This window comes from Artemia sp. Qi Xiang Cuo, chromosome 1 (assembly GCF_049724085.1).
Source record: "Artemia sp. Qi Xiang Cuo chromosome 1, ASM4972408v1, whole genome shotgun sequence".
NCBI classification, from domain to species: Eukaryota; Metazoa; Arthropoda; class Branchiopoda; order Anostraca; family Artemiidae; genus Artemia; species Artemia sp. Qi Xiang Cuo.
In genome coordinates this window covers 73,789,213-73,815,864 of record NC_142794.1, presented here as the reverse complement: position 1 = coordinate 73,815,864, position 26,652 = coordinate 73,789,213, and the positions used below count along the sequence as shown (strand labels likewise).

Genomic DNA, 26,652 nt, shown 5'->3' with positions numbered 1-26,652 from the left:
CAAAAAAAAACTGCTTTCAAGAGCAGAAGGACTGCATTTGTAATTTGTTGTATTAATTGAACTTTTGGTAAAATGCCAAGCGTATTCTATTAAATTTTGGCTACGAGCCTTTTTTCTACTGTCCCTCCTTGGCACACGGAGGTTCTACCACTACTACTTCTACTACTCCTACTATTAATACTGCTACTACTACTACTATTATGACTACTAGTGCTATTACTGGGGAGGCTATGGCCGTTAAGTTGAATCTTTCAGAGAATATACAGGGGGATTTTGAAGTAAATGAACACACATCATAAGCACACAGGCTGTCAAAAAGCGTATCAACAATATCTTAGGAACAAAAACCAACAAAGAGAAAAAATCTCAGAAAACAAACAAACAAAGGAGACTGTGGCCAGTGGAGAGAAAAGAAAACACAAATGCAAAACAACGCGGATATTTCGCCTGTATCCAAACAAAGCGTCTTCAGCACGAAAGAAACACAAAAAGAACAGGATAAAAAAAATAAGATAAAACTAAAAACCAATAAAACCACCACCAAAAAAAAAAAAAAAATATACAATTGGCGCAAACTGATCCACGTAGGGAAAAGATGCTATTATAGAGTTACTTCAGTGAGGACACCAGAGTAACTACTACTACTACTACTAACAACTCATCGCAGCACCAAGCCGCCTGAGGCCAACACAGCTACGTTCGCTCCTCTTCCACCCCAATCTATTCAAAGCCTCCCTTTTTACACCCGCCCACGAAGTTCCCATTTCCTTTAAATCTGTCTTTATGACGTCCTCCCATCCCAGACTGGGACGACGTGCTGTCCGTTTAGCCCTAGATGGTTGGCCGAAAAGAACAATCTTCAGCAATCTGTCATCCTTCATCCGCACAACATGCCCTAACCACCTCAACCTTTCTTTCATTATAGACCTAGAAAGCGGTATTGAACCACATTTTTCGTATAGCCTATTGTTTGAAATACGGTCAGTCAGCCGGGTACCCAGAACAATCCTTAAGCAATTTCTCTGGAAAGCAAACATATGTTTTTTAATTTCTATGGCTTCCTTCGCCCATTGAGTGTAACCCTTATCATTTGAAGTGGCTAAGGCTTCATCAAATTTTACAAAATGATCCGGTTGAAACCAAATATGCTCTGCTAAAGCTGAAACAAAAGTTTCTGGAGGCTTGTCTAATTGTAGGGTTTTTTCTATTGAGTTTCGGTGTTCAATAAACCTTTCAACGAATTGTTGGTGAGTCCTACCAATATAGAACTTCCCACAAGAACACGGAATTTTATACACCCCACTTACTAAATTTCCCCGAGTTAAATCCTTACCAGAACTAAAGAAACTACCCATTTGCCTCAACGATTGGAAACATGTATCAATACCAAATTTACGTAAAACCTGTGAAAATATCTCACCCAAACCAGGTATATATGGTAATGAAATGAAACTTTTTGATACAACTAAATCTAAAGACTGAGAAACCCCAATAACCCTACTATCATATTTAACCCGTCTATTTTCAATTATTTGGTCAATGAACTTAATTGGGTAACTATTACAAAACAAAATATCCCTCAAGTATAACCATTCCGAATCCAGAAATTTCTGGGAACAAATTCTAAAGGCTCTATCCAATAGTGAAATTACAACCCACCTTTTCACCGACATAGGGTGGCAAGAATGAAAATCTAAATACCTATCATTGTGCATAGATTTTCTATATATCGAGAAAAGTAAATGGAGATCTCTTTTAATTAATAAAATATCGAGAAAAGGTAGTTTGTCATTATCCTCAAACTCCACTGTAAATTTAATATTATTATCAAAACTATTTAAATGCTTACATAAAAAGGTCTAAGGAGTCCAATCCATGTTTCCAAACGCACACCACATCATCCATGAACCTACCCCAGAAGCAAGGGGAGATTCTAAAACTGTTTATAGTGGAGGTTTCAATGGCATCTATGAGTAGATTTGCCAATAAAGGATAAGGAGAATCCCCCATACGCAACCCAAAAATTTGTCTATAAAACTCCCCTCGGAAACCAAAATAAAAAGAAAATTCATTCACTAGAATAATTAGTCTCATAATGAATTCAGTATCCAAAATGGCTAAAGTTACATCTTCTATTAAATCAAAGTGTTTTCTATTTTACTTTTTAAAATGTCCTCACACCTTTTTAAATCATAATTTGAATACACGGACACAACATCGAAACTGCAAAGAATTGAACTTCCCTTCAGCGTGAAATTTCGCAATTTATTAGTAAGATCAGTCAAATTTTTTAAATATGATTTTTGTGTTCCCAAAAGTGGACGCAATGCTACCGACAACCATTTTCCTAATTTTGAAACGGGTGACGGAAAAGTTGACACAATGGGACGGAGGGGGGCTCCAGTCTTATGAATCTTAGGTAGACCATAAATCTTGGGTGCTGAACAACCCCTAGGATAATATTTGTTATAAAACTGTGGGGTAATGTGAAAATTATTTTTCATTGACTCTAATTCCTTTCTTGTTGATTTTACGTAATTATCTGTAGGATCAAAATCAAGTTTTTTGTATGTAATAGTGTCAGAAATAATGGATTTCATTTGATTATTATAGTCTTCAGTGTTCATATTTACGATCGTGTTTCCCTTATTGGCTATGGTGATAGTAAGGAATTAATCCTTCTTCCTATTAGAAAGGATTTTAATGTCATTTTTTTGTGAGCTGTCTTTACAAACCAAGATCACATTAAAGGTGCTCAGTTTGCCAACGATCTCGGATCCAAATTTTTGGGGAGTATCAGCTTTATCTATTGAAGCCATAATTTCTGACTCCACCTTTGAAATTATATTTGAATAAGAGATTGGAGTTGGAAAACAGAACTTAGAACCCTTTGACAAAACGGCTTCCTGTTGACTTTTAAGAGGTTTAGAAGACAAATTCTTAATTGCTGGACCCAGACAATGACAAGGATAAAAAACCTCTGAATCTTGGAAATTCTCAAACAAAAGTTTATTAAATTTGTGAACCAAACGAACCTTGGACAAATGAAAATCATGGCGAAAAAATCTAATGGCCATTTCTTTAATTCGCATAAAACTTTCAGATGGAAGTTGATTCCTCAAGAGGTTTTCAATATAATTTCAGTCATCATACTTTTGAAAACGTCTCTGTTTTTGTTGTTAAACTACGTGATTTAAAGCTATAATTTGTTTTTTAAATTTGATTCATTTTCACTTCCAAAATGGGTACATATTTTAAAAGATTTCCGAATCACTGATTACTTCTTGCAATTTTTTAAGAAAATTTGTTGATTTAACAAATTTGAATATTTTTTAACTAAAGACAAATAAGAATTGACAGAAGCGGCTAGTTGTTGCCCGTACAATTGACGAATGAAAGATCTTAAGCCGAACTGGCCAGCCATGACAAAAACCAAACAAAGAGAAAAAATCTAAAAAAAAACAAACAAACGAGACTGTGGCCAGTGCAGTCCAGTGTGTTCCCTACGTGGATCAGTTTGCGCCAATTGTACATTTTTTTTTTTTGGTGGGGGTTTTATTGGTTTTTAGTTTTATCTTGTTTTTTTTTCATCCTGTTCTTCTTGTGTTTTTTTCGTGCTGAAGACGCCTTGTTTGGATAAAGGCGAAATGTTCGCGTTGTTTTACATTTGCGTTTTCTTTTCTCTCAACTGGCCACAGTCTTATTTGTGTGTTGTTTTTTTTAGATTTTCTCTCTTTGTTGGTTTTTGTCATGGCTGTCCAGTTCGGCTTAAGATCTTCCAATCTTAGGAACAGCTAAGAGTTTTAAGTTGAAACTTCCATGGCATGTTAAGGTGATGTTTAACTAGCCGTAAGGTACAATATGCACGCGACCACTGTTGCTATTATTACTGATACTACTGCTACGACTGCTACTACTACTGTTACTAAGGGTATTAAGGTGAAACTTTCAGGAATGTTTCAGGGGATGTCAACTAAATCAAAACACACGATTTATAACAGCTCAAGGAATCAAGTTAAAACTTTCAGTGCATGTTTAATGAGATTTTGAACTAACTAAAAGGCACTGCGTTCATACTACTACTACCGCAATTGGTACTACTACTACTACTACTATTGCAACTCCGACTGTTTAATATACAGGCTTACATTGAACAGTTAGTCTACTTTCATCAGTACTTTTCATTAAATTTGGATATCATAGTGATTTTTATTTTGACAAATAAAAAAGTGACATAGTTAGAAACAAAAACGCACCACTGAAGATAAAAATTACTTTCAGTAAACCGTCAATGAAGCTCTCACTTTTAGAAGACTTCGGAGAAGTGAACCCTGCTTCTTCTTGTAGGAGTTTATGTTAATTTTAAGTGTGACTTGGTTGTTCATTGTAATCTCTGTTTATTTCAAGTTTTGTCTATTCATTTATAGTGATTTATGTTATTTTTAGGTTTGGATTATTATTTCACTTTATTTTTTCTCATCTTTGGTTTAATATAGCATATTTGCTTTAATATCTGTTCTTAAGATATTGCGTACACGCTTTATTTTCAACCTGCATGCATATTAGTTTCTTCACCATCACCATACCGTAACAGTTTCAATTTAGTTATCTAAGCCCGTGATTCCCAACGTGGAGTGCACGCCTTACCGATGGGCCATGGTAATTTCTTAGTGGGTGATGTGCAGGAAGTGCACCCTTCAGCTAGTTATACTTCAGAGCCTCAATTTTGAAAAAAGAACCTTTTTCATGTGAATGACGTCACATTCGAATGCATTTGAAGAGCAAAAAAGATCCATGATAGTACTACAGTGATGTTAAACATAGTACAAAAAGTGTTGTATTCAGTCAATATTTTTCGTTAGTATAAAATAAGCCTAGAGGAAGACCCAAAAAAAGATACCCGAGTTGGTGGGTATCATTCTAGTTGCGTTAATTCAAGAAAATGTTGGGGGAAACTATCAAGGAATTTTTTTTACATTTTAATGAAGATACGAACAACAGAACAAGATTGAGCAAGCATACTTAATACAGAGGGTAGCAGTGTCTCCTCTTTGCAACAGCCATGATCATGAGATTACTGAGTCTGTCATTTCCAATTATCACCAGTAATCCTTCACACGCCCTAATTCCGAGAAGAATCGTTCATTACTTGCAGGTAGTGTAGCAACTAGCTTCCTCAGTTTAGCACTGCAAAATAGGCAATTGGGAGGTCGGATAAAATTTCGATAGCTCGGAGTAAATCCATTTTAAAAATCTCAAATTTCGAAAGATGCAACTTTGCAAGAGAACGTTGGGAAGTTGGGCATAGTCATCAACATCAAGAATCATTTGATAATGACACATTACCCTTTTAACTTTTGAAAATTTGAGAAAATCAGAACTTGAAGGGTAGATGGCTGATAAAGTATCGAGCCGAGGCATGACACGTCGGCCCATCTGGCTCGTGGAACGTCGGCCCATCTGGTTCGTGAAACGGTCGTTATGTTTACTGGTTGTTGAATTTGAAAGAGTCTTTGAGACAAATGGAAATGGCTTGACTTCTCTTGTTCCAAGGACTGATTTTGGATTCTGGAGACTTTGATTCCTGGATATCGTTTATAGCCTAGAACTTGGTTATGTTTTTGCTGGAATTTTTATTTATTATCATTCCTCAGCATTTGGAATGTTCGTATGTCCCAGAAATCAGTGCAAGTACCTTAAAATCAGCCAAGTTTTTGTTCGAAGTTGTTCTGACAAGCAATTTAAAATAAGTAAAACTTTTTACTTTTTGATGCAAAGTTGAGACAAAAATGGTAGAGTTGATTTTTTTTTCAGTAGTAGTTTTGCTTCACACGTTGCCTCGTCGTCAGAACTATCAGAGACCGCGGCTAACAAATAATTTCTTGCCGCGAAACAATTCCTATCAATGTAACTTTGTCGGTTTGGTGCTGATGAATGCAATACCAAGTCTGTGCTGTAATTTGGTCTTCAGCTTTTCGTTGCCTTTAGATATTTCCTTCGTCAGTTCAACGAAATTACCCCGGTTTGCGCATATTTCTGATTCTTCATGACCCCTTGAAGGAAGACCTCAGGGGGCCAAGAAAGCAAATAGCACGAAAAATATACTTCACATGAACTCTATTTTCTTGAGATCAGGACCGACTTAAGCCATTCCCAGTCTTTAGGGTTCCACCAGATAAAAGGCAGCAAGCAAAAAAAAAAAAAAAAAAAAAAAAAAAAAAAACAGAATCCAAGTTTAACGAGTATTGAATCCATTTATAATTCTTAAATTAATGTGTAGTGAATATCCTTCTGTGTGAAGTGGAACCCAGATATCTCCCTAGAATATGTTGAGCTGATTGGTCGGGAGGCGTCGTAGAGATACCTGAGATAGATTCCCGACTGCAAATGGAACTTGCAACATTTCTGGGAATGCAGACCACTCTTTCATGTTGACCTGGATCATTTATTGTTCCACTTGTTTCTGAAAGATTGTCAGAGGTAGGCGAAATCATGTCCAGTAACCCGACACATTGAGCACCGACAGAATTGCCAATTTCTTGCACAGAAGATTTTTCTTTTTTTCGAATTTTCACCCCCAAAAAGTTCAAAGTTTGTTGTAAAATTTTACTAATTGTTTGATTACGGATTCAAAAAAACGAAAAAGATAAACTGACGAGGTGGCCCCTAGTTTTGACTGAACCCTAGGCAAGGATCATGACAGCAAGTAAGACAGCTGATAAGAAATATTTGACACACTTTAAAACAAGGTTGTCTACTATCGGTTTATTCAGGATTCGCCAGGATGAGGACAGGAGTAACATTTCAAAACAAAGGCATTGGAAAATAATTATAAAAATTAGCAGTAAGAAAAGTGACAGTGCTGTTTAATGGCTCTAAAAAACAAATGCACGGGATGAAAAATACAAGCGATAGGTCATTCCGTCTCACTAGTTGATTATAGCACATAGCTACAATACAAAATAGCTATTAAAAAGAAGTAAAAAGGTATTTTTTTCAAATCTGGGGGCCAGGTGTCTCCCCTGCCCCTCCCTGAATTAGCACCACTGTAGCCATTTAAGCTTCCTTCAGGTGAATACAATTAAAATTCTGAGCCATAAACTGTAAAAATCATAAAACTATATTTGCCCTAAGGGGACAACGAGGATATGGAGTAATACTTGACAAAAATTATTATAAAGTCGAAAATTGTTGACAGCTGGTAGACCGGAGTGCCTAAGTTATTGAATGAGTTCCAATTTATTCTGAAACATGGCTAAAAATCTTGCTGTTTAAAGCACATGCAAGTTACATAGACAGCATGACAGAAAGCTCAACATTTTATCGATTAGTCCTTCTGCTATAGCATTCATTCTTGAAGCCATGATATTAAAAGAGAAACTCAAACTTTACCGTAAAGAGAGGGAGGTCAAAGGGACAGCAGACTTTTTAATATATAAAATAATACATGTCGTTTTCTAGCTGCAGTTAGATTTTTAATGGCATTAAAAATTGTATTTAATTCATGTTAATTTTCAATTTTATATTCACACTTAATACACAAAGAAGGGGGATACCTCTTCTCCACCTATTACTCTTTATAGTAAACTTTAACATTTGTTTACCGATATTTTTACGTTAAGGAACTCGTTTATGTGTATTCGTTTCACATAGTAAATAGATTTTTCCTAATTATGAGGAAGACTACGGCCCTTCGTAGCAGGGTTGCCAACTGCAGTCGTCAGTAGTATCCTATCTATTGATTCTACGACAGCCTTCCCCATATTTCCACGACAGCCCTGTGAGGTTACGACATTCCTGGCAAGATTCCGACAACATGTCCTGGCAAGATTCCCGGGATTCCAGGTTTTCCAATATTTTTTATATGATTAATCGGAGTGTGGTCGGTATAATACACAACCAGCAATAATAGAGAATTCTAAGTGGAGCTCTTCGTCCCTCGCACCTGTGCAATGCGATCCCTGTTTCTAGGTTTTCTACTAAAGGGGACACAATTGGCAAGATTCCCCCGACACACCCCTTTTTAAACGATCAGATACGGAAATTAACATGGTAAGTCGGATAAGTGGAGCTCCTAGTCCCTCGCACCTCTACAATGTGGTCAGCTGTTTCCAGGTGTAATGAAGCAATCTTTTTCCAGCATTAAAAACCTTTTACGGCCATTTTGTAAGAAATCATGTCTAAATAATTTTTTTGACGTCACTTCTCCCAGAAGACATATTATTGACCATGAATCGGCGGTGAGAGAGGAGTGTCAGGATTAAAATGAATTCCATGACAGCCCCGTGACGTCACGACATTCCTGGCAAGATTCCGACAACATGCAAGTTTCCAGGTGGAATGATGCAATCTTGTTTCAGTATTAAAAACCTTTGACGGCCATTTTGTAAAAAACCATGTCTAAATAGCTATTTTTTTTACATCACGTCTCCTAGAAGACATTTTATTGACCGTGAGTCAGTTTCTTTTTAGTGGTGAGAGAGGAGTGTCACAATTAAAATGAATAAAGTGGACCGACAGAAAATTATAGAAAATATTGTTACTTTGGAAAAATGACTAATTCTAGATGATAATTTTCAATGATTGTCGGTGCAGAAGAGAATCTTCACCAAGAGAATGATTGGTAATATAATGAGAAATGAGTCTGCATCGTTGCATTATTGTCTTAGACGTATGTATAGTGACCCCCATGCATTAACTCAATTTATAGATATTTTGATTGAGACGAAACAAAATAATACTGTACATTTGTTTGAAGATTACCCAGAGTTTCAGTTATTCCTCCCATTTCTCTAGTGACCCAATAAGTTAAAATTGTTAGCAAAGAACATTCATTTATCTCAATCAGTTTTCTTCCGGAAGTCAGACAGTTGACATCGAAAAATATTTTACACATACTCATAATTCAAGAAGCCTCCCAAATGCTGATGGTTTTGTAGGAATCTTAACGCCGCTGATGACTAAGATGGAGAGTGCATATTACATTGTCCGTAGCGTCGGTATGGAAGGCTCGATGCGGACTCTGAAGACTGTAAGTCCTGTCTTGAAGAGATTTGTGACTCTCATACTAGATGTTTCTTATAATCCAATTGTCACTATGATAAATGCGATCAATGGGAAAATCCATACCCGCGCATGATTGCAAAAAACCTTTAAATGTGAGTTCAGCTTATTTTTAAGATACTGGTATCGTCGTGGAGTTAAATTGTTTTGGGAAGAAGAATCTGGTCTACGCTGTAATAACTGGAATAAAAAAAGATTTCAACTCTTTCTTCATCGCTTTGAAGATACCGGCTACGGAATTTTGTGTGTGACATTGCTTCAAATAAGCAAATTGAAACGCGTGAATTTTATAATATGAATCAGTATAGTATCATTGACTTTACAAAGAGATTAAAAAAAAAATAAAGTTACAATATTGTAGAAAATATGACCCTGACTTTGTATATCAAGATGAATACAAGTTAAATCATGACGAGCTGCTGCCACTTGTCGTTTCTGATGATTACCTGTACGTAAAAGAAGAAATCTAAATGGAAACAGTGTTTTGTAGATACAAACTTTATTAATCAACAAATTTACATACATTTTAAAAGCATTTCACTGTGTATTTCACCGAAATTTATATTGTACACGTAGAAAAGAGTATTTTCAACTAGAAAGTCGTTCAGTCGAGGATTATCACCATAAACTTTGAAGAATTGACTGTAAGTATATCCATGACATCGGAAAACAAAATATAATAGTGTAAAAAACCACAGCCTTTAGTTGATAAATCCTGCACTCTCTTCTGGTTTTGAATAATTGATTTTCCATTTTTTCTCAAGAAAATTTTAATGTGAGGGCTGTAGAATGTATACGGTAGGCCATTATTAAATTTATTTCTTGTTTGAAAGATGCATAGCCAAAATCCCGTCTTTCCAGTTGATGGGATACTATTAACAACGATAATGGTGTTGTTAACGTGTTGAATATGCTCCATGAAATCCGAATATATGCAATAGGATTTGTATTTGGACATGTAAGGATCCAAATTGAATACATTGATTATTTAATTCGAGTTCATAGTGCCATGTCTAATAGAACACTGTCATCAGGGGTAATATCCCAAAAGGTTTCAAATTGACTTAGCTATATTAATGCAATATTTTTCTCCAATGGCTGGGCAAAGGTATATTCTAAACGTACAGTACCCGTTCAGACAATTGTTATATATTGAGTATCGGACAAATACAAAACAATGATACCATGAGCTTCGACAAACATTTCTTTGGTAATACCATTTTCAAATAACTATGAGTTTCAATCTACGGATTGAATTGTAAATTCATATAAGATCCTGTAGAATTTATCAAAGGATATATTTTAGAGTGGAATTAAATTTATTTTACGTACAAGCGATAACATTCCAAACAGTTCAAATTTATGCTGGGAATTTGTCCATGATCCAACGGCGCTAGAGTCTTTTATAAAACCCAATGTAAGTTTTGACGGAATTTAACCATTGATAAATGATGAATCACTGCGGGTCCGCGTAACTGTAGCAATAAGGCGTTGATTCGTGATTGTATGAGGAACTAGTAATTTGATATTATTTCCAGAGGCTCTTATTTTCCAATTGCCCAGGCAACAGAACTCATAACTGTCGGTTTTTGTACACGAAGTATTGCCAACGTAAGAGAGACTGTTGCATCGGCTGCAGTGTCAAGTGCTTTTCACAAAATAAAATTGGACGATGTAAGTTGTAGCTTTATATTAATCTTGTCGTTGGGAGACAACCATTGAGGTATATTAAATATCTCATGATTTAGATTACCAACTAAATGCAAATCTTTAGTTGTTGCATCTCTAAGTATATTGGTAGTGTCAGTGTCGTTTTATATTCATATCTAACACCCATACCTCTCAGGAGCTTATAAGGTATTGAAGTCATCAACGTGAATTGTATATAACTTGCATAATTCGAAATATTATTGCTCGTGCTCACCAATGTTTGATTTATGTAGACACTTATTTGTCTAAACAATTTTCATAGGATAACCCATCGGCTGCACATGGTATTTCATTGTTAGATTTTTTGACAATGACATGTAAATCTATAAATGATGAAGCCAATTCTATGAAATAATTTTCACTGTATTAAATTTGAAAATATACATTTTCAGAGAGCGATTACTGCAAATGAAACTGTTCGTAGTAACCCTGTTTCACACTCACATCATCATTTTTAGCGTTGAAAAGATCCAGAGATGAGTTGGCTGAAGTATGAGATTCTTTGAGTGGTAGATATGCCATTTTCTAAGAAAATAAATCCTTTCCCGATCTTACTATTTTCACTTTCCTTTTTGATGTTTTTCGCTTCCTGGCTGGGTTGAGACTGATGAGTGATGAGGTCTTTCGCACCCTTTTTAAACATTTTCCACATTGTCATGATTTTAATCGCTCGCCAAGGGATCGCGCTTTGGATCTGAGATTTTGCGAAACACTTTCTTTACAGTCCTTCCCAGAACCTCAATCATGTAGTATAGAGGTCGCAAGATCCGCGGTAACCGGTGTGATATATTTTTTAGCCAGGGGTATTGCAGAGCGAAACAGCTTAGCAAACCAATTGCCGAGACCTTAACTGGACATTGACGAACGACCCCTGTAATAGTCCTTTCCATGACCCAACTGATGTGGTCCAAGAGTAGCAACATATCAATCAATATCAAGAGACACAAAATGAGTTTTATTAGCCATCTCACTGAATATTAGCCATCTCGAAAATGACATATAATAACAGTCAAACCTTTTGTTATTGCTAAAGGAGCACCCAATTCACTTCTTAATGCCAACTGACAGAGCTCTAAATACGAACTGTTGACTGGAATGTGTTGAAGGTGCTTTATATTGTAGGGGTGAATGTGTTCACTAGAGTTTTTTGTTCAAGAGTACGTAGCAGGGGAACATTGGCATTACCGACTTTCGATCTCTTGACAAAGGATGCATAAAGAAATATACAATTATCAGATGAGATGGCGGGTGCATAGTCTGCATAGATAACCTGGTGCTTATCACTGATTTTTTTTTACTTTAATAAAACGATCTTTCAAACCGAGAACTTCACATGAATCATCTTTGAGGAAATTTCTTCATTCTCAAATGTATGTGTAATGTAAATTCTTCTCTATTCCGGTGAATAGTTGAATGTGAATCCACCCTTTTCTGATATGCAATGTTTTGTTGATAACTCGACACAAATAGCTCATATTGCTATATTCTCCGTACGGTATAATTGCATAGGGGTAATCGTTAGAGTCGAAATTTACCACTGCACTCTCGTCAGAAAAGTCAAGAGGCATTACTTTTATATCATATGTACGATCCTTTCTTAGGATATCATATGTATTTTTTAGAATGCAATCTACAAGAGCAACTTCATACCTTCCGTCAAATTTAATGGCAAGGGAAAGTTTTGTCCGAAAATCAATCGTTTTATTCAAATCGTCATAGAGAGGGTAAGAAATATTGCACATGAATGTGACATAAAAATCATAAGACGTGATGAACATCCTCAGTGGGTATCTAGGAACCAAAATAAGAGTTGTATCCTAGCCAGCAAACAAGCAACTGTCACTTACCCTTGTGATTTCGAGTCTTTAATACCCTTTCAATTTGATAGATTTTACTATTCTCAACTTTTTACAGTTCATGAAAACCACCAAGAATCTCATCATCGTTCATGTTACGAAGACGATATGTTAAAGGTTTAGTATCCAAGACTTTTGACACTTTAAAAAGTTCAGTGGACCGTGTTTCAGGAAGTGAAAAATATTTCTTGTTCTATTGTTTCGAGTTGTATCACGAATATTAAATTTTTTCTTCGCCGCCTTTTCATTAGAATATTGTTTAAGAAAAAGTCTTTTGTAACTACGATGAACTTCAAGAGGGCTAGCATTCGACAGCGATCGATGAGAACTTTTTTTGGTTATAAATCAACATGATTTTATCTAAATCTAGCTTTAAAACATTTCTATGTACAATATCTTGAAAGTAAAGGTCGAATAGTTTGCATCAAACGTTCAGCCCATGCCGCCTTTATAGAACTATGACAATGATAGAGTACAGCATTATATTTCAACAATACTTGTTGCAAGTAAAATATATTTGTAGGGTCTATTATGACGTCTTTAAATCGCGTCTAGTGTCAAAAGGTCTGTAAAAGATCTTGGTAATATATACAAGGAGAAGATCTTCAAAAGATCTTGGTAAAATATGCAAGGGGAAAAAGGCTTTAGTTTTTCGATAATCACGACCTCTAGTCTTATGATTTCGGTGAAGAGTACAACTGGCTTCTTTTTGGTAATACTCTTTTGTTAGCTTCTTTTCAATTTCGGTAACTTTAGAAAGTGTATTGGAAGACTTTTAATAACATAAACAATAAGCGGAACAACGAGGAAATTTTTACAAGACAGTGGAACGCAGCTTCTAAATGAATATTTTGGCCCTATGTCCAAGGACCGTCCTCAGCAAGACAAAAATATATAAAAGAAAAGACTCACAACAATCTGCGACCAATAAAACCAAAAATTTAAAATTTTTCAAAGTAGTCCTAGCATCCTTACTTCAGCGGAGTTCAACCAGGACTGATAAAAAATAAGTTAAAACCAGGCGATTCAATGAGATGAAAGAAAAATAATTTAAAAACACCTTCTTATTGCTAATCCAGCAAGACCATTGCTAAGACCATTGCAAGACCATATTGCTAAGACCATTTTTTTTTATAAAAAGAATTACGGAACTGAAAATACATTGAATAGTTATTACAAATTTTGACTAGAGACCTCAAAACCTCAGAATATATTACTGTTGTTGAATCTTCAATTAAATGATAGTTTTCTTCTATTTTATTTTTTAATAATTGCTCAGATATTGCTACATAAATATTTGTGTACATAGAAACTATGTCAAAACTACTTACTATTATATTTTATGAAATACTTGCATTTTTAAGTTTTTCCACTAAATTTACCGAATTACATATATACGATTTTTGGGATTAAACCAAAGGTTTGAAGGCTGTACATAACCTCTTTCCAATATTGGAAGCAGGTCCTTTTGTACGTGCTACAATTGGCCCTAAGGGAATACCTTGCTTATGTAATTTCGGTAAACCGTAAAACTTTGGGCAAAAGCTACCTCGGGGGAGAAATTTATTATACAATTGTGGGGTGATTATACTTACAAATGCAAGTATTTGAGAAAATACGATAGTAAGTAGTTTTGACATAGTTTCTATGTACACAAATATTGATGTAGCAATATCTGAGCAGTTATTAAAAAATAAAGTAGAAGAAAACTATCATTTAATTGATGATTAAACAACAGGAATACATTGCGAGGTTTTAATGTCAATAGTCAAAATTTGTAATAAGCATTCAATGTATTTTCAGTTCCGTAATTCTGTTTAATAACAAAAACATGGTCTCCCTATGGGAGCACCGCTATCCGGGTTATTAACTTTTACGGTTTATCGAATTTACATAAGCAAGGTATTCCCTTAAGGCCAATTGTAGCATTTACGAAAGCCCCTGCTTCCAATATTGGAAAGTGGTTATGTACAGCCTTCAAACCTTTGCTTTATTCCCAAAAATCGTACATATGTAATTCGGTGTAATTCGGTAAATACAATAATAAGTAGTTTTGACATAGTTTCTATGTACACAAATACTTATGTAGCAATATCTGAGCAGTTATTAAAAAATAAAACAGAAGAAAACCATCATTTAATTGAAGATTCAACAACAGGAATAAATTGTGAAGTTTTAATGTCCCTAGTCAAAATTTGTAATAAGTATTCAATGTATTTTCAGTTCCGTAACTCTTTTTATCAACAAAAAATGGTCTCCCTTTAGGAGCACCGCTACCCGGGAAATTAGCGAACATTTATGTAGAACACCTTGAAAATTGGGCCTTAAATTCATGTTTTTTAAAACATGCCTATTGGGGACGTTGTATGGATGATGTAGTGTCGCTCTGGAATTATTGGGAAAATAAACTTAGGGGCTTTCTAGATCACCTTAATACATATGACCGAAATTTACAATTTACCTTAGAAATTGAAAATGCAAATAAATTACCGTTCCTAGATGTATTAATTGTTCTAAGTATTGATAAACTGTATTTTACAATTTACAGAAAACCCACACAAAATAACAGATATCTATATTTTAAATCCAATCACCCCCCACAAGTTAAAAGAGGTGCTGTTACATCTCTTGTCGATCGTGCCCTGAACGTTTTCTCTGAATCTTACATCACAGATGAACTAAATTTTATAAGAGACATACTTTTTGGAAACGGTTATCCTATTGTCTTTATTAATAATACAATTAACCGAAGATTGGCAAGACACTACATTAAAATCAAGGGTCTTTTACAGTGTGATGTTCCTGCCAAGCCCTCAAATATAATTGGCCTTCCATATATTCCAAAAGTCACTACAAGTTAAAAAAAAGTTTGCATACAAAATAATTTTTATGTCGTATTTACAAATAATTTTAAAATTATGAATTTCCTAAACTCTGGTAAAGATAGAATCCCAGTTACTCGCCAAAGAGGGGTCTATCAAATATCATGCGATTGTGGCAAATATTATATAGGTAGAACACACCAGAATTTATAAAAGCACATAGAACGGCATAAAGATGATATATTCAAAGCTCTAAGTTCTCATGTTTCCACTGTTTCATTTGATTCTGCATTAGGCAGCCATATTTTTGAAAATCTTAGTCACAATATACTTTTTGATGAATCGGCCCTTATTAGCAATGACCTAGGCATAAAGCAGGTAGTCTAAGAATCAATTGAAATCGGACTTAAGATCAATAATAATTTTTCCTTAAAAAGGGACTGGGGGGAATATACACTAAATGCTCTATACACAAATTTAATAAAAAATGATCTTACAAAATATTTTAAAATACCAATAGACATTAACACAGAACCGGTCACAAAAAGACCTTTGAGGTTAGCTGCCAAAAAGGCTGAACTAGCAATAAGAACGTGTTTTTAAATAATTTTTCTTTCATCTCATTGAATCGCCTTGTTTTAACTTATTTTTTATCAGTCCTGGTTGAACTTCACTGAATTAAGGATGCTAGGACTACTTTGAAATTTTAAATTTTTGGTTTTATTGGTCGCATGTTGTTGTGAGCCTTTTATCTTTTATATATTTTTGTCTTGCTGAGGACGGCCCTTGGACATAGGGCCGAAATATTCATTTATAATTTGTGTTCCACTGTTTTGTAAAAAATTTCCCCGTTTTTCCACTTATTGTTTATGATGGAAAGGCAGTGTGGTCTTCATCGTTATATACGGTTATTAATAACTAGTAAACCCGTTTAGAACTTGATCCATTCTGAACGGAATCTTGGTGTGAATCGCCCAATATCCTTTTGCATAGTAAATGATGCGGAAAGACGCGTTCATTTAATACCATTACCATGCCCACTTGGCGTACTATCCATTGATATATCTCGCGATATTTCTTCAAATTCCTTTTGGGACTTTTGGGACGACTTTAAAGTTGTTTCTAAATGACTTTCGAACGATTCGAGTCTTTTACGATTTGCAATCAAATCTGATAGCATTTCAATTAAATTGTAACTCTTGCCCTGGATTACAACTGAATTCTTTTTCCAGTCAATTTGTTCGTTTTCGGCGAGATAAGTCGAGTCTTTTTCTTTGCTCGTGATAGGATGGGGGTAATACGTCTACAATACTTGTTAATAAATCTTCTTCTTCTTCTTTTTTTGGCTATTTAAAGTTCCAAACCTTTAATACTTTAAGAAGGTTGATCAATGACATTTACTTTGAGTGGTTATTCATGATAAGGCTTATGTTTGTTGACACGTCGAAGGGAATTTGAAGCAAAATAATTTTTCATCATCGGCAATTGTTTCATTATCAAAAAGTTTATCAAAAGTGCTCTTTTGGTGAAAGAGCAAGTTCAATTGGCATCAATTCATAGGGTTTAGCCATTTCTAGAGAATAGTGTTTACAAGTCCGGATATTATCTGCAGTAACTATGAAAAGAAATTACCACTCGCTTGAATTAGTCGTTTTCTTTTGCAATTTCCTTTCTTTTTGCTGGCTAGGGCACATATAAGTGAACGATCTTACTTTTTCTGCTGTCTAACACCATCTAACAGTTGAAGTTTACCTTCCGTTGAAACTAATCAAAGTTCAGATAAGAGAATAATGAATTCCTTGTCAATACCGTGTTTGAGTATAGCTTCCCTTAGCCGTGGTTTTGAATTGGCTACGACGGAAAATAAATGTCTGTTTTTATGTAGCTTTTTCAGAGTCATGACGGTGACTAACCTTTTTACTATTCACGGCTAGATATACAGTAATTTCATTATCAAAAATATCACTGACTGCGTGCAACTCTTCGGGTGTGTTTTGATTCAGGTCCAATAAAGTGTATCCATAAGATTTATTAGTAGCTTGATTGTACGTGGAAAGTAAAAATTTGGGTTCGCCAGGATAAATTTGTTTGTTTTGAGTTATAAGATAACTTGAACTGCGAACAACTCTATAGATTATATAGTAGGTACAATTAAAATCAAATGTTCTCTTACATTTACTCTGATGAAAAACAATATGGAGAACAACAGTTACTGAAAATTTTCATGATGTGACCGGACCATGAATAATTGTAAAATTTCCTGCGACCATTCTTCAATAGATTCAGCTAAATAGTCAATAATCAACCTTGCGTTTGCTGAAATACTCTTAAACACGTCAAGTCCTTGCATAAATTTTATGCCTGGTGCAATTCTCTTTATTTTGTCATAGGATTCTTGCCATACACCATAGCAATAAAAAATATTTTTCGGATTCTCTAAAAATATTTCATCGCAATGTTGAAATATTTTTCTATTAATAGTGTTTTTCTTTTCTCGACATTGAAGGTCCGCAAAGAAAGGATTTGAATGGTGTTTTAAATTTATATATATATTCCTTCAATGTTGAAATACAACTAACCAAACAAAACCTCAATCTGTTGAATATATATATATATATATATATATATATATATATATATATATATATATATATATATATATATATATATATATATATATATATATATATATATATATATATATATATATATATATATATATATATATATATATATATATATAATGGCAGTGAAAACAGCATAAAAAATAAAAACATGAATATATTTACAATGGCAGTTGAACATACCTCTGCAGTGGTTGGGCCAACAACCGCAGCGGGGGTGTCCAGCGGACGGAATTTCTCCCACGGGTGTCCCATGGATGGTTGAGGGGCCTGCGGTAGGGCGGCGACGAGGCCGGGGACAGTTAGAAAAAATAAATAAATACTTTAAAATAAATACTCTAAGTTACCACTTTGTGCAACGAAAGAGTATAAATATGAATAAATATGTAAATATATAAACAAGTAAAAAAAATAGGAAGTGCTGAGCTAGAGACGGAAAAATGGCCCTCCCCCCCACCCACTGATAAACCCCATTGACGGGTGAATTTTTTTACATAGTGCCTCGGCACCCCCTTGCAGACTTTTTTGGAATCCTCGTAGTGTGTTTCCACGCAGTACACCTTCGGACCGGGAAACACATCGTGGAATACCAAAGCACTCCTCGGCTAGGATTTTAATTGTAATAATGGATTCGGGGCCTGGTGCTTCACTAGCTCCGGATAATTGGACTCGTCCCAGTTTGTTTAATCCATCTGGGAGCTAATGTACTCGCCGTTTTCAAATTGTCTAATAAATTATATGTTTTAACTTTTAACAATAATGAATCAGTGTCCCCGTAATAAACTTGAATTGGAGCTTAAGCACGTTGTAATAAAACTCCAACATGATTTTCTTTGAAGTTTCTAATAGGGCACTGCCAGTGGCAATATTTTTATTTAAAACTACATTTTGTTTTTTCCTATGTGAGAGAATAATATTGGAGTCTACGATCATGAACAATTTGAAGTTCGGATCTGCAATGATTTGGGCACATTCTTATGAGTCGTTTTACAACGTCACAACGACTCCTATTCTGCACACTTTCGCATATTTTACCAAAGGCAGAATTCAAAATGAGTTTAAAGATTTATTTTTCGACCTTTATTTTTGCCTCAGACCGTTTCTCTACAAGAGTGTCAACAAACGTCTTCATATAAGGCTTTTGATGGACTTGGGGGGTTCTATGAATCTTCGTGACCTTGAAATCTTTTGCCAGCATCCACCGCAAAAGAAGGTGGTGTACAACAATATTCCATTTTGGTTCAAGGTTGGCAATAATTTTTGTTTTGAATGTGTCCAGTGCATACCCATATTCTCTACCAAAGATAAACTATAAGGGCTCAAAGAGTCCTTAAGCCCCAGTCGTTTCATACATGGGAAAACCAAGTCCTTTACCGAGTCTTGGTGTTCCAGAAGTATTTGTCCATAAATTTTGGAAAACCATCCTTGTGGTCCATTCTTCTCAGCAGTGTGAATGTTTGGGAAATCTGGAGAACAAGGATTGTCAAGCTATTGGTAATTCCCACACGGCAAATAAAAGAGACATTTTCGAAGGATAAAGGGAATTCATATCCAAGAAAGCGGCATTCGATTTTCCACCGGTGCGTTGTCCAGTCGGGTCAGTTTCATTGATATGATACCCGTGGAAAACATATCTTCCTCTCATGAATATCTCTACAAATAAGTGCTGATCCACGTCAGCGATCAGACCTATTTCTGCTCCACTAACTTTTAGAATTAAATACATCACCAGATGAGGAATTAAAAAATAATATCCTATATCCAACCCAAATTCTTCGTAAATTTTGTCCGTGTTTTTGCAGACAATATCCAACAACGTCAATACATCACTTGCCAGGTACATTTTACAATAATCCCACCCTCCCTAAGCCTAAACCCTCTTGGCAAATTCATAATCGGCAGTGGTACATTGACGATCTCGAAGTGAATCACAAAACTCTGTGATGGGCGGGAATTTTACCTAATTTAGCTCCGAGGCGGAGCTGTAGCACTTGTACGGGTATATGCCCTAACACGTTCATAAATCACACATTTAAACATCTGAAAATTGCTCTTTGAGAAGGGGAAACTATTAAACTCGTCACTTTTTTTTACTTGGATGAGTTGACTTAGGGATTTGGGGACGAAGGTATAGGAATCTAAGAAACAGACTTTATTCAAGCACGTATTACCATTATCAATTGTTTTCCATTTAAATTTTGTGACTAGTCACTTCTTAAAATACTTAGGCATAATGTTACATGAAATAGAACAGTCTAACCACGCCCCATCTACAACTTCACCTTTCCGGAAACTTGCCAACACTGGTAATATGAATTTTAAATCATAATTGGAATTGTGCATTTAAATCGGTAGAAAATATTGTTGCCTAACATTTACATTGCATGATTTTTGCGCAACCCCCCCCCCCAAAAAAAAAATTACCCCCCGCCCCCGATGAAATTTTTAACAAATGGTCATGGTTACGGACTTTCGCATCCCCACTGCCCTCAGCAATTTTGTTCTTACAAACCCAGCATACATCCTAATTTTTAATAGCTAACCCGTCTTCTGGTAATTGGATAATGTAATTGGATAATGTGTGTTGCACAGCTGTGAAATTCCCTTATTAGCTGTTTTAACAATCTTCCCCATCCAATGTCTCAATAAAATCTACCAATTGCAAGGAATTACTAGAACCTCTTCTTGCATGGGCTAAAGAGACTGCATTGGCTTCGTGTTCTTTGACACGATTAAAATTTGATGGAGTGGAAATATCCGTGAGTGTAGCCTCTATGTCTATTGTCACCTTGTTGCTCTGCAAGAGCGTGTTCTGAAAACTTTTAAACCGCAAGCTTAAAAGTTTTCAGAACACGCTCTTGCAGAGCAACAAGGTGACAATAGACATAGAGGCTACACTCACGGATATTTCCACTCCATCCAATGTCTCAATAAAATCTACCAATTGCAAGGAATTACTAGAACCTCTTCTTGCATGGGCTAAAGAGACTGCATTGGCTTCGTGTTCTTTGACACGATTAAAATTTGATGGAGTGGAAATATCCGTGAGTGTAGCCTCTATGTCTATTGTCACCTTGTTGCTCTGCAGGAGCGTGTTCTGAAAACTTTTAAACTGCAAGGTGGTATTGTCTCCTGAATCCCTTTCCATGGACTGGTATCCATAATGCTTACTTACTCTTACTTCTTACCCTTAACTAAAAGTTGACTAAAATGGGGAATGGCAAAGAAATGTCCAATTGAATCCAGATCTTTGGCAGGTTTGTATAGAAGCCATACCCAGTGGGAACTTATTATCCTTTTTCATTACTGAGTTCCCCTTCTTCGTATTCTTCATCGAACTGCAACACTGTAACCCCAATCGTTAAATGTTCGTTGGCCCTCTCAAAAATATCAATCCCCTTAAGTCTTACAGGGAAATGCCACTTTAAACAATTAAAATCTACTTTAGAAAATTCTGCCTCCTCCCCGCTGCCATTAACTGCCAAACTGTCCAAATGCATCCTAGTGGTATCATCTCTCCGGTTTTTTTGGCCCACGACAAGGACTGAATACTTGAAACACTTAAAAACAATATTGAAACGAAAGGATTATACGCCTTTACACTCCTTTAAATCTGCATTATATTTTTTTTAAATTAATCTCCCCCCTCCCACCACTTAAAACAAATTCTTTTTTAAATTCAGTTATTTTAAGTTTTATATTTCAATAAATAAAAGTATCAACCCACTCGGGTTTTCATTATACCCCTCCATCCTATTAAAAATTTCATTTACCCAATCAGAAAAACACCCTGAAAATTATGCGAGTCCGGAAGAAGCGTTTGCGTCCTCATTTGCAGATGATACCTGCGCAAATCACCCGTACTTGGATTACAAAAATATATTTAAGTATAATTGATGACTTTATGCTATCCTCCCCCCTCCCTGCCTCCCGAATATATTTTCCAAGAAGTGCCCGAATCTTGCTGACATACGATTAGAGTAGATCAATAGGTTCCGTATGGATATTACCACTTGTAAGGGAGTTGAATGGGTCCCCAAACTCATCCCTGTAAACATGAATATTGCGCAGAGCGGAATTCGCTAAATACGAAATGGGGTAAAAATGGGGTTTAGCTGGCAACACTCCCCCCTATCACTCTGAGGGGTGGTCACTGTCTCGACCTCAGTTGATAGTGGTTGATTTAACACAATGTACATAAAAGCACTGCTGAGGTCCAGATCCCTCACTATGGCGTCATAGTCAAGGTCGGGGAAATCTATACTAGGCGGACTCACCTCCGCACTTGAACCACCCTCGTGTTCACTTTTCAATGAATTTTTGTGAAATTCAGGTGGTGGCGAAAGGATCTCATTAGTGGGTCCTAGTGACGGTTTGTGAACCTAGAAGAATAATAAGAGCCCATTATCTCACTGGAACATATTGCCCTGTGAAAAAAAAATTAAGAATGAGCATAGAAGGCTGCCATGAGCCCTTGTACTCATATGCACCATACTAATCGCCTGAATGCTTCATTGCATTATGAGCCATAGAAGGATACTGTGACCCCTCGGTACTGCAGACCCCTACTACGGGCCATATATGTAAAGACCTCCGTTGGGCCACATTACTGATATAAATGTATAAAAACACCTTGGACCCCCCCCCTCCCCCACTTGCAGTTAAGAATTTTAAAAACTTAAACTGGCGAGAAAATCCTCAGCCCATGCCAGTATTTTGTCAATGGCGTTCACCAAGTTCACCAAGTATTTTGTCACCAAGGAACTTGGCCAACAGGCTATAACTGTCGAAATCGGCCTGAAAAAAAGAATATTCGTTTTAGCCATGACGGGAAGATGGAACTATCAGGGGGACTGCTATAAAATAGCCTTCAGAATTAGTAGGGGCAGATGGCTCCCCCAAAAAATTCTATACTATTTCCTGAAAAGAATGCTTTTCATTTTGGAGTGTAATAGCATATATCCCAAAAATACATTAACTAAAAGTCATAACTATCAATCCAGAAGTGACGAGTAAGCCTTTGTTAGCTTAAAGAATTTTGGTTTACTGGTTTACTTTTACTGTAAATTACAACTAAGAAATTAGCTAAAAATGCCTTTATTAGACTGAAAAGATCCCCTTCATAGCCTGAAAAGGTTAAGGGAATACTCTCCAGTATTCCCTTAACGAAGGCCTTTTTTAGAATAAAAAGCCGATTAAAGCTTGAAAAGGCGAAATCAAAGACTAAAAATCTAAAGTAGTAAAGTAAAAATATTAGCAAAAAATAGCATAATTAGACTGAAAAAGTCGTTTCATAGCCTGTAAAGACGAAAAAGAAAAAATGTCTTTATTGGACTGAAAAAGTCTCTTCATAACCTGAAAAGGCGACATGAAAGATTAAAAAAAATACTAAATTAATAAACTAAAGAAAAATTAGCGGATAGAATGGATTAGTTTTAGAACAAAAATATACATGAGCTTACAAAATAAATTTACTCACAACCTCAAATCCTGCCGATGCTTGACGGGGGGCTTGCGTAGATGCTGAGGGTCCAGGCAAAGCACGATGGATGGTGGACGGGCCAGCGGTGTCACGGCCTTGGGCAGATGGGGCAGCGGTTTGACCTGAAGCAATGTCAAGGGCTTGGGCAGTTGGGGCAGCAGCTTGACTGGGACCAGCATATCTTATGACCGTAGGCCTCACAACTTGCGCAGAGGTTGGATAACCCAGTCATCTCCATCAGATGTACAGGGATTGCCACAGTGCCTCTAGCCCTCTTGACTGGAGGGGGAGGTCGGAGAAGTCCTAGAGAAGAAAACAAATTTTACTGGAAAGCATAGTTATGTTACAAAAACCTCTTAAGTTTTTAATCGTCTACGGCACAGATAAAATCCCACCACCCAGGACTGGTGCTATCTCTCTAATAAAATAGAATTACATCAAAGCTAAGAGGAAGCGTTAGAAAGGTATAGAATTCAACTAATCAAATAATCTTCCAATAATATGCAATAGCTTTCACGCTCGAGCTATAAACACGCCTGCCATTGCCATTTTTATACAAAGATATCTCAAGCTTATAAGAAATATGAAATTATTCATCTAAAGAGTGGATAAAATAGGTTCCTAAGACAGGTCCGTCCTCTCCAAGAAAGCAAAGAGTAAAATTGGCGAGGAATAAAATAGGCGTAGGAATAAATGTTTTATTACACAGCTTGCGAAAGATAAACCTGGGCGATCACTAGCCAAGAATTACATTTTAACCTAATCGTATTAAAATGGTTTATCCGGTAAGATTTATTTCTCCGTAAGATTTATTGTTTCAGTTTTGTTGGCAATGCACCTTTTCCATAGGGCTACAGAAATATTTGCCTTATTCGCACACGTTTTTGTTTAGACCACAAGACACAAGATATTTGATGGATTGCGTTCCTTGGTTTTAAACGCGTGGGGGGAAAAAGACTGCTTCTCTCAAAAGCGTCATTTATTACCGAAAAGAAAACTTCCTTTTGAATAAATTAATTTTTCACTGATGGGTGAGGGGGTTTGGGGTTGCTACATGGTAAATAGGGAATAATATAAGCTGAGAAATGAGCATAGACAACATAATATGGGGGAGGAAGCGATGGGGACTTGGAGGAGGGTCAGGAAATAATAAAGAAAAAGAAACTCACCTTTTGATAACGAGAATTATCCATTATTTTTTTAGACAGTTGAAGTATTTTCGGAATCCAAATGACTACTGATGTAGAATCACCTTTCTAACAATTATTTATAGTGCCCAGGGACATGAAGGCTTTGCATGTGTCTTCTGTTTTTAATGGCTGTGGGAAAAATGGAAGGGAAGTACAGAATAACCAGACATGTTTAGACTCCTATATGGGGGCTTTAAATTTATAGAGGAGGGAACGTCTTCCAGAAAATCAATGTGCCAAAATTGACTATGATTCGAGACAAATGGCTGTTGTTATGGGAAATATTGGAACACCTGGGGAGTGTCATGGGAAGTGTGCCAGCTAGAAACAGGGCCTTAAGGAAATCCTAAGCTATTTTCCTATGGATGCCTTTAAGATCCCATGCTATTTTCCCATGGGCCTATTTAAAGCATGAGGTGTTTCGCTGACTGTGTTCTCTTTAATAGAACACCTGGAACCGTATCACACAGGAGCGAGGGGCTACTAACTCCATTTATTGGTACTTTTTAAATATCCCGACCAGATTAATCATATAAAAATACTGGAACACAATTACATCACCTAGAAACAGGGACCGCACTGAAAAGGTGCGAGGGGCTATGAACTCCAATTAGAACTTCCTATTATTGCTACCTGTGTATTATACCGACCACACTCCGATTATTCATACCAGAAATACTGGAACACCTGGAATCCCGGGAATCTTGCCAGGACATATCGTCGGAATTTTGCCAGGGATGTCGTGATATCACAGGGCTATCGTGGAAAACCGGGGAGGGTTGTCGTAGAATCAATGGATAGGATACTACTGACGTCTAAAAACAGTGCAAATCAAGGCGAAAAAAGAGGGATTTTTGCTCAAAAAAGTTCAATTAAAAGCTTTTGCCCCTCTCACTGTTCTGACTACTATTATGTCACTTAGAAATATTTATAATTTATCCAACGACCATTCAGCATATTAGTATTTGATTTTTCAAACGTATTTCAAGCAAAGTCAGGAGAGCACAGTACTTAAATGAACCTCTAAATAATGAGTAAGATAATCATTTTCGTTCTTTTTATAGTAAAAGATGATGCTCTGCTAGAAATTTGCACGTATTAATTTGGATCGCTTGGACATTTACCTGAATTATAACTGACTTCATCAAATATGTAGATAAAGTTTTGTTTCCAATTTGTTCAAATGTTTTTAAAGGAATATTAAGCTTATTGGCTTAAATTAAGCTAAAACTGGATGATTGATCAAAAGAGAGCTCTATAAAGCCATAATGAGCTTGTAGACGCAGCTGGAATAGGAATTGTAAAAGGCTCAAGATGGAATAATGAATATTTTGCTGGTTACAAAGTAAAAGAGGATAATAATTGCCTTGTCAAGAGAGAGCATGATGTATTACTATATGGAACGGATTCAAAAAAATCCGAAGTCATTCAATGATTTTAATAGTATTTAATATTATATAAGATATTTTTTCATTAAACTTTTCCCTTGAATTATGCTGTTTAGGTTCTTTTATTGTATCATTATTAGACCCCTCAGAATTACCCAATTTTAAGACCGTTGAATGCATTGAAACAAGAGGAATACCATAAAAAATATTTGATCTCTAAATACAAAGCTGATGGAACTACCCCAGTCTCTAAATGGAGTGTTTCAGTTTGCCCCAAACTACCTTATACGACATGTCGGAAAGCCTCCTATGCTCCAATCCAATGAGATGAGGTGTCCCCAATGCTCCAATACAGTAGTATCTCAAACGGATCCCTTTCCTGACCCATTTTTTTTAAACTTTTTAAAGACGCAGATGCTTTTTATGTCATACGGAATGTTTTGTAAGAGACTCAGGTACACGTTACGTAAGTTGGAATGTTTTCTAAGAAATGCAGGTGGTAGTTATATAATAGGGT

General features: G+C 36.0%; 1 protein-coding gene across 1 annotated transcript in view; it reads right to left on the bottom strand.

The window, feature by feature from the left end:
* Positions 1 to 26,652, bottom strand: part of B9d2 (B9 domain-containing protein 2) — a 65,907-nt gene that overhangs the window by 19,812 nt on the left and 19,443 nt on the right. The gene's annotated exons all lie outside the window — the stretch shown is intronic.